A 9,870-nucleotide genomic window follows, 5' to 3' on the forward strand; every position below is an offset into this window, starting at 1 on the left:
GTGTCTTACAATCAGGTAGGACATAAAATAAGGAGTAATATTTATAAAATCTATGTTAGCAAAGGACAGTGTGCTACTGAACCAAGCAGCTACACAGGTTGCATTTTGAAAGGAATGAGACTTTAAGTATACTTTACATCATTGGTGTGACCTTGTTAACTCTCTGGGCCCTTGGGAGCAGCAGCGGCTGCCGCAAATCTCAAAGGTGGGGGGGAGGGGGTGTTAAATTAAAAAAAAAAAAAAAAACTTACCTTACTGCTGTCTCTGTCTCCTGCCGCCTCGCGCTCCTCTTCGGTTTCCCAGTATTCACTGGGACACCAGCAGAGGCTCCCCAGCAATCCAGGCACTGCTTACATGCTAAACGTAGCATGTAAGCAGTGTCAGGATTGGTCTGAGCGGCAGTCACAAGCCTGGGGTCTGTGGTGTTTCTCCAGCCCGGCTGTGTATGCAGCTGGGTTGTTGAAACCTAAGTGCACATGTATGTTTGGCCAGCCTTAGACTGTTCGGCCAAACACACATGCGCACTTAGTGCACTCTTCCCACCTCCCACGGCACAGCCCCGCCCCTCCCCTGTACTGCTTGCTGTGCCAGCAGATAAAAAAATGAAACAATAGTAAACTACAGTTTTATTTTTCATCTACTGGCTCTTCGAGGGGGGTGGGGGGCCATAGACATTTCCCCTCAAAACAATTAACCAGTAAAATATATTGCAATAGTAAAACACGTTATTAAACAATCTGTAGCTATCTGGCACAGCCTTTTTCATTCCTATAGCAATCATGTGTCTTTAATGTCGTATTTTTCTTGCATTTGCCTTTCTTCCAGATTTGTAATAATCCCATCTCTGGTAAATGTTATAAAATGGTTGTGTAATTTGCTCCGTGCTACAGATTATATTTTGCAGTGAGAGAGGTTTCTAAGGTTCTCCAGATCAGTCTTATTAAGTAGGCTACAGGCCTCATCTTTCAGCCCAGTTATGTTAGTCTAATAACATGAGAGTTCATAAACAACTTTGTCACTGTGAGAAGAGTATTTTAGAGTTGTCAAAGTGAATGAGTACAATGATAAAAAAACACCCTTTTGTATGGTACGTAATTGTACTACATTATGGGGATTCTGATATTTGTGTAGGGCACTTTAAGTCTTAAGTTATCTTGCCCTTAAAGAATGAAAGCAAAGAATCAACTGCAGATAGAAATTTACCTTACGCAAGTCCTCCTTTGGAGCTGTACAGTCACCTGTCATCTTGTTCAGTGTCTGAATCAAGTTCCTCTTTTCAAAATCGAACATTGCTCAAGAAACTGATCCATGCCAGCGCACTTATAAGTTCTCTTTCTGCATTTTATGCCAGTTATCACTCTGCAGAGTAGCAGGCAGGACTTCCTGCATCAGCTTTCACAAGTCTTTGTTTCCCCGCGTTAAAGCTAATAACCGAAGTTGATTCATAGCGCCTAGCCATACCATCTAAAAATTACTTTCAAGATCTGTAAAGCATTTTCCGTGAAAGCTTCTTGATAAAGTAGACCATGCACAGAATGGTTGACAGATGTTTCCCAGTTACACTCTGTCTTGCAGGTTGCCTGCGGACAGTACAGTTAATATGACTTGAAATATTCTGGAAGAACTTTCAGTATGAAACTGCATCTACTGTATGATCTAACAGTCCTATCATTGGTATTTACATAGTGCTGCACTGGTTCATCCTCTATTAAATTAAGTGTTTGCCAACTGTAAACTGGGAGCAAGGTGTTGCATTACATCTAAATATTTGAAAATAACTTAATACTTATATATGAAGATCACAGGGAAGAGTGTCTCGAAGGGTGGGAGATTGGGGGTGTTTAATGTACGTACAACCATGGAAGATAGCCGTTAAGTTCATTGGCAATCCAAGTCTTTATGCTCATAATGGAGTACTTGTGTTGGGTCATAGGCCACATTGGAGGAGTCCTCGAAATACAATTTGTGACGCTTTTTGGACACTTCACCACACACAAAATTGCCATCTTTGGCATCTTGGGGTTGATGTGCCATTTTGTATTCGGAGTGCATGTTAATGCAAGCAAAAAAGTCGAAAAATAATGTAGAAAATTAGTGTACAGTATAAATGTGTACATAATAACGTTAAATCTAGATATTATTTGTGCATTTTTTGTAAAGAAAGAAAAATTTGGGTTCCTTTATCTGCGTCAAAGACAATCTTCTTGTTTGACACCAAGAGAACGAGTGAGAAGCGCAATTTAATGAATTTGTGTTTCACTAGTTTGCTGCAGCTCAAACATCTGTGCATTCGTGGCCAGGCGTTTTCCCTGTTTTGCAACCTTGTCACCTTTTCAGTCAAGATTCACCAACATTTTAGAACTGGTGAAAATTGCAAGGCAGTTGAATGTGACTAATAGGCTGTACCAGGCATGCAAAACTGTGGCCATACTTGTGATGTAATTTTAGTCAAATACAGTGAAGTATTGTTTGTGCCCAGCCCTTATAATTATATGCCTATTTTCGTGGCCAATGAATTGGTAATAGTAGTATTATTGTATATACCAGTGTGGGAGAAACTAATGCTGATAGAAATAATGTCTTCTAACCTACACATAAGGCTGTGAAAATGTTTACTGCAGCTTTCTGGGAGCTTTTGTGAAATAAACCACGTGGGCAAAGCTCAAACAGGATTTACACACTTAATATATGCACTGTTTGACTGCATTTCCTTTGTTATACAGTACTACATTAATTATTTTTATAACTTAATAATATAAAATTCATTAAAACTTTGCAGTTTCTTCTGTTGTTATTTCAGAAATAGTATGTGTTCTTCGAAGGGTATGGATGTTCATGTGGACTTTATTTACATGTAGTTTCTGTAGGAGCCTGTGTGTCTTCTAAACTTGAGACCGTGCCGACAGTAGCACTACAGCTTTTTTGCACTTATCATTGTAGCATCCTCTCCAGTCTGGGTATCTGCCAATGACTACGCCACACATGGAGCTGAATATTGTATATCTTTATTCTTCTGTATTTAACTCTGAACTCAACATTCTAAACAAAGTTTTCATTGCATTCTGCTCTCAGAACTGTGTCACACTTCTACAGAGTCCATTTGGAGCCAAAAGGGGTCCATCATAAAACTTGCACAACACTACATTCTTCCTCTGTTAAATAAACAAATTACTATTTGTTGCTAAAGGTCTGTACAACTACATTTCTTCAATCAACTTTCTTGGCGCTTTGATCAGTCGACTTGATCTGGTTACTGAAAGGTGGGAGCTGTCATCTTCAGTGTTGGGGATATTTGAAAATGGTGAAGAGGTAACAGCAGTCACTGAGTTCTCAGATTCAGTCTTTCCTTCACCATCTTGATTTGAAGAACGATAAATGAAAGGCCTGAAGTGAGAAGAGTCTCTAGTAACTGACTTTCCAGGGCGCAATCTGTCACCATGTGTCCCTTGGTAGATAACACATGGAAAGGTTCAACATCATATGAATCATCAAATTTCCTTCTTTGCATCCGTTGGGCGATCACTAAATCTCCTCTCTTGAAAGTGATATTCTTTGCATGTCGCCTCTTGTCTGCACAGGCTTTCTGCTTGTTAACCAAGTCCCTTTTACAAATCATGTTCTCACATTTTTCTCTTTTGTCGATCCAACTTGGCTGTCATTGCTCTACCAAACATCAAAGTCGTTGGACTGTAGCGTGTGGTCAAGTGAGGTATTGACCGATAAGCTCATTAGGTAGAATTTAGCTCAGTTTTCAAACTGAGCTTCTCAAGAGTTGCACGCTGCATAGCTTTCTCTAGCGTACTTATAAAACACTCAAATCCATTGGCCTGCGGCCACAAAGGTGTACTGTTTTGATGCTTTATATTCTAGTGCAAAGGCAGACCATTAACAGACTTCAAATTGGCTGGATTGCCCCATGTTGCAAAGATGCCATCTAGTCTCTCAAATGACTCGTTCGTCAGTTGTGGATGAGAGATCTCCAATCAATGAAAAACTTGATTATTCGTCCACAATCGCCACCAGGTGATGTCCATTATCGAGTGGACCAAAAAAGTTGACTATCCTCTCCCATGCATGCTTAGGGAGTTCTGACATATTCAGAGTATGTTAAATAACATTTGTAGAAAGCCAGTTGCATAGATGACAGGCCTTGAGTTTTTTTTCAACCCCCTTATCTAAATATAGAAACCAAACTGTCTCGGAGAGATGTTTTTGTGGCAACGATAGAACGTTGTCCCTTGTGAGCCGCTTCAATTATTTTCTTTTGCAGACGCTCCAGAATCAGGATTCTCGACCCTCTCAGTATAGCTCCCTCCTGAGTTACGGACAGTTAATCTTTGACATTTCTGTATTTTTGATATTCACCATCTTTGGTGAGAGCTCAAGTGTGTGGGTTCCATGACTGATGTGTAATTAGGAATTTTAACTCCAGCATGTCACTACCATTGGCTTGTGGCAGTGATAATCTGGGCTGCCAAGATAGCAGCTGGCATATTTGATCTTACAATGAAATTACTGTAGGCTTCAATCATCTTGGATGGAGTACCTTGACCTTGTATAGGCACTCTGCAAAAGTAGCCAGCAGGGTTTTGACCCTTACCTAAACGATGCACAATGGTATAATTGTACTCTTGCAATCATAGTCCCCATCGTTCAATGCAAGACTGCATCTTCGCTTTTGGATTGCCAAAGATAGTCAAGCTTGAAGAGTTTCCAGCGAAAAAAGGATTTCTGTATAGGAATGCATGGAAATGTTCACAAGCCCATACCACAGCTTAAATTTCTAAAGTTGTGAGTAAGCATGTTCTGTTTGGGACAAACTTCTGCTAGCATATACAACAATATGCCTTTGAGCATTTGGATTTCACTGTGCTGTACAAGGTTAGCGCCTAACCCGATTGGGCTAGCATCAACAACATCCTCTGTTTGAAGCTTTGGATTGAAGCATGCCATTTCAGCAGCATTTTTAATGACGTGTTTGATTCTAATGAAACCTCTTTCACATTCTTGTGACCATTGAAATGAAACATTTTTCTTCCACAACTCTCGTAATGGAGCACTTACAGTGACAAAGTCCTTGAACAGTAACGGGCCATGCCAAGAAATGAACATACCAGAGAAACATCTTGTGGGTGATAAGCATTCAACAGTTCTTATACTTTCAAAGGATCAGGTGTCATGCCCCGTCTGAAAATTTATGGCCAAAGAATTGTTAGCTTTGTCTCACACTTGTCTGCATTCAAAGTCAAACCCCCTTCATTAAGTAAACAACATACTTGTGTGAGGGCTCTATCACGCTCCTTGTGTGTAGCTCCAGAAACGAATTTGTCATCACTGTAATTGAACACATTCACAACAGGCTGTATGATATATTGTTGCACGGTGGCCTAAAATATAAAAAGAAAGACAAACTCCTCTTGGCAGTGTAAAAACAGCTCTTTACTGTCACAACAGGGAGAGTGGCCAGTCCACACCAGTAAACAGCCGGTCTCAATTTGCTGCTTCACAGGCAGCTTCTTTTATACAGTCAGACAATATTTTATTACAAAATATCTAACAGTGAACCACTATGCAGTTGTACATTAGTTGTGGAAAAACATCATGCCATCTGTGACGCTATGGCCCTAAACTTTAACGTAATCCACTTCATACCCTTTCTTGCAGGTCTAACAATGCTTATCAAACTAACCATTCTTTATGCCTAGATATATATGTATTTGTATATGTGCTTTATCATTCTGCTCCCAAGACCCTTTATCAGATGTTGTGTACCCTTTGGCTAATTCAATCTCATGCTCTTGTTCTTCAATCACCTTCTTGTTTAACTAGGACAACAAAATATTTACCTGTATGCTAGGGCCATAAATTCCTTCAAGCTTGCCACACAGGTTTTCTCTTAACTACAATCTCATAAATCATGCACTCTTCCTTTAAGTGAACTCTTCATCTTTCTGTCTTTAGTGCGGGTTTGTGGCCTGAACTGTTCTTTCACCAAGTCTAGCTGTGTAACGTTTTCTACTGTTGTCTACTGTTGTGCTGTGTTTTCCTATTTCAGATTTTCCATAACAACGTCGACTGATGTTTTGGAAAAGTTTGGCAGCCGATGACACCAAAACGAAGTCTTTTGCAACAAAACAGACCAACATGTGTAAAAAAAAGTTTGAAATGTAGCTGCAATTCTCTTTGAGTTCCAACTGATGATAACCTTTATTTAAATCAAGGTGAGAAAACCCTTTGCGCCATTTAATTGCTTAATGTCAACAATTCATGGACCTGGATGTCATTCTTGTTCAATTGCCTTGCTTGCCTGACACTTGTTAACGCATATGCGTATAGCTCCTTTACTGTTCTTTTTTGGCACTACCACTATGGGAGAAACCTATGTCGATGGACCAGTAGAACGCTCAGTAATGTGATGCTTGAGTAACGATTCAAGTTCTTTTTCAGCAGCTTCTTGTAAATGGAAAGCAATTTGTCTGTGTTTCTGAGCAACAGGGCGGACATCCTCATTAATATGCAGCTTTACTTTCATAGTCTTAAGCTTTCCTAAACCATGAAACAACAATGGGTATTGACTTAATATTGCGTGATGAGCATTCATGTAATTTACAGAAATCAGTCCAATATCAGCGGCTGTGCTGAAACGGAGTAGACAGGCACATGCCTCTGTACCTTGAAGCACATGCATAGGTGCTGGCACCTTTGTTTTCTTGTGTTTCATTGTCGCTACAAATTAACCTTGACGTTTTAAGGTTACCTACGCCGACGACACCCAACTCGTCCTCTCCCTGACCAAAGATCCTCTCACCGCCAAAGCCAACCTCCACGAGGGACTGAAATCCATCGCCGAGAGGATGAACAACAGCCGCCTGAAACTCAACTCCGACAAGACGGAAGTCCTCATCCTCGGGCGCACCCCCTCGGCCTGGAACGACTCGTGGTGGCCCATTGCCCTGGGCCCCCCACCCACCCCAGCCAGCCACGCATGAAATCTCGGCTTTATCCTCGACTCCACCCTCACCATGTCCAAACAGGTCAACGCAGTCTCATCCTCCTGTTTTAACACCCTCCGAATGCTCCGCAGGATCTTCAAGTGGATTCCAACAGGAACCAGAAAGACAGTGACCCAAGCCCTCGTCAGTAGCAGACTCGACTACGGCAACGCTCTCTACACAGGCATCCCAACAAAAGACATCAAACGACTTCAACGCATCCAGAACGCATCCGCCCGCCTTATCCTCGACATACCCCGCCGATGTCACATCTCCCCTCACCTGAAGGACCTCCACTGGCTCCCCGTGGACAAGAGGATCACCTTTAAACTCCTCACCCACGCACACAAGGCTCTACACGACACCGGACCCGCCTACCTGAACACCAAACTCAACTTCTACGTTCCCTCACGTCAACTACGCTCTGCCAACCTTGCCCTCGCCATCGTCCCCCGAATCCAGCACAAGACCTCTGGCGGCAGATCCTTCTCCTACCTCGCCGCCAAAACCTGGAACTCACTCCCGACCTCACTGCGCCAGACCCAGGACCTCCTCAAGACATGGCTCTTCGAACGATAGCAGCAGCCCCCCAGCGCCTCGAAACCCTAACGGGTATATAGCGCGCTTTATAAATTATTGATTGATTGATTGATTGAAGGCAGCTCATGTATACACTTTGATTTCAATAGCTTAAGCTGCAGAAATTGGAGATAGTTCATTGTGTTTCTCTTCAGGCATTATGTCTGTTGATGCTCCACTGTCAATGAAAGGTATTGAGCAACCATTTATTTTAATTGCATTCTGTGGACAGTGTTTGTATGACTGCGGTGCTTTGGCATGTCAACTTTTCTTTGACTGACATTTTTATTCAAATGCGGCCAGACCGATGTGCACATTTCTCTTGAGGTAAACCGACATGGCACAGCCATCTTCTTCCCTTTCACTTGATATTAAGGCAGAAGAACTGTTTGACGATGACTTAGATGACGATCAACTTCGTTCAATATCGATTTGCCTCAACTAATGTCATAGCTTGGACTTGTAGGCGCGTGTCGAGTGTTGCTTCTGGAATGTTCTTGCAGCCATTTTGTTTTCGCACCGTGATGCACTTACTTTTTCCCTCACTTTACAAACCATCACAGAATGGTTCTCTTTCCCACAGCCTTTACATATCTATCCAAAGGCTGGACATTTTCCTTCGTGTGGAAACGAAAGTCAACATCTAAAACATAACTTTTTTTTATATGTAGATATCACTTTGTAATCTTCAGTCTTTTAGTTTGACTTACGTTACACACTCATGACTGATTGACTCTGGGCATCTCTGGCCTCCATGTCAGCAGCTCTGGCAGCCATTAACACTTTTTCTAGACTTAGGACCTTATTATGAGTTTTGTTGTCCAACTGCCATGTGGCCGGTCCTGAAAAGACTGCCATGTTGGCGGTCTCCTAAACTGCCCTATTACAAGAAAAACAGGCAGGATGGCAGTCGGGAAAACGTTGGTCCGTCCTCCCTCCCTGCCGGCCCTGCGACCAACCATGGAGCACATTACAAACACATTGCCACTGTAACGGTCCATTAACGGCGGTCAGCCAATGGCGGTCCAAACCATGACGGTCTCAAAGCAAAACGCAACTGCACATTGAATGCATTCAAAAACAACACTGCTGACACACATTGTCACACTGGGCACACCTGCAAAGGACACTATAATAAACATGCCCCTCCACAGACTACAATCCTTTGCATCTACACTGCAGCACACTGAAGCCAGAACACCTTCATCTTGAGAGCACAAAGCTTAGAATCCCCCATTTACTCCATCCCATAGAACACCTTGTCCCCACCCTTGACCATTTACCCTCTATTGCACCTCCCCTGTTAAGCAAGGACTTGTCACGCCAATTGCTTTTTAATTTTTTTTATTTATTTATTTATTTTTACCACCATGTCACATTTAAAAACTCCCTGTTTCACAGATGAAGAGTTATGAGTCATGGTGGATGAAATCATAAAAGTGGAGCCACAATTGTTTGGAGCACAAGTCCAGCATACTTTCAGTAGGAGAATGGAAATGTGGGACAGGATAGTCAACAGAGTAAATGCTGTAGGCACCACCCTGCGCACAAGGAGGACATCAGAAAGAGGTGGAATGACCTCAGGGCATTCCCTGGTCTCCAGGCACCAGCTGCAGAAGAAGAAGACTGGAGGTGGCCCTCCCAGTGCCTCATTACAGCTACTACCTTGGGAGGAGAAGGTCTTGGCCATCCTGCATCCTGAGGGCTTGACAGGAAAACCTGGGGAAGTAGAGTCTGGTAAGTCACAACACTAAATAATCACCAAAATGGCATGTCAGGCATGAACATAAGTTACCTTTTGCCTCATTTACTGTCACTCCACTCACCAGCCCAATGCCCACCTGTCCAAAGACTACCTTTGGGCAAATCACAATTGAAATGTAGTCACCTGAGGGAGATGACATCTGTACAGTGTGTAGTACAGGGACTGATATGACTACAACTCCCAGGAGCCACTGTGGTATCATACTAGACATCTGTATTAACAAAGGTCATTAGAAGTGGACTCACCTGGAGGAATAACATTTGTACAGTATTTGTAGCACAGAGAGTGACGACTGTAAATACAACTGGCTGTAATCACCTGTCTCTCCATTGCTCTCCATTGCTACACTTACCTGGGAGGACAACATTTGTCAAGTGTCTGGAAGTGGAGGGACTGACATGACTGCCAAGGCCAAAAGGCACTGTTTCTGTGACTACAAACACAAGCCCAGTGGTCATTTGCCAAAATACCACGTTTGTCAACTCCCAATTGAAGTCTACTTACCTGGGAGCATACCATTGGTAGGGGGAGTGT

This window comes from Pleurodeles waltl, chromosome 9 (assembly GCF_031143425.1).
Source record: "Pleurodeles waltl isolate 20211129_DDA chromosome 9, aPleWal1.hap1.20221129, whole genome shotgun sequence".
NCBI classification, from domain to species: Eukaryota; Metazoa; Chordata; class Amphibia; order Caudata; family Salamandridae; genus Pleurodeles; species Pleurodeles waltl.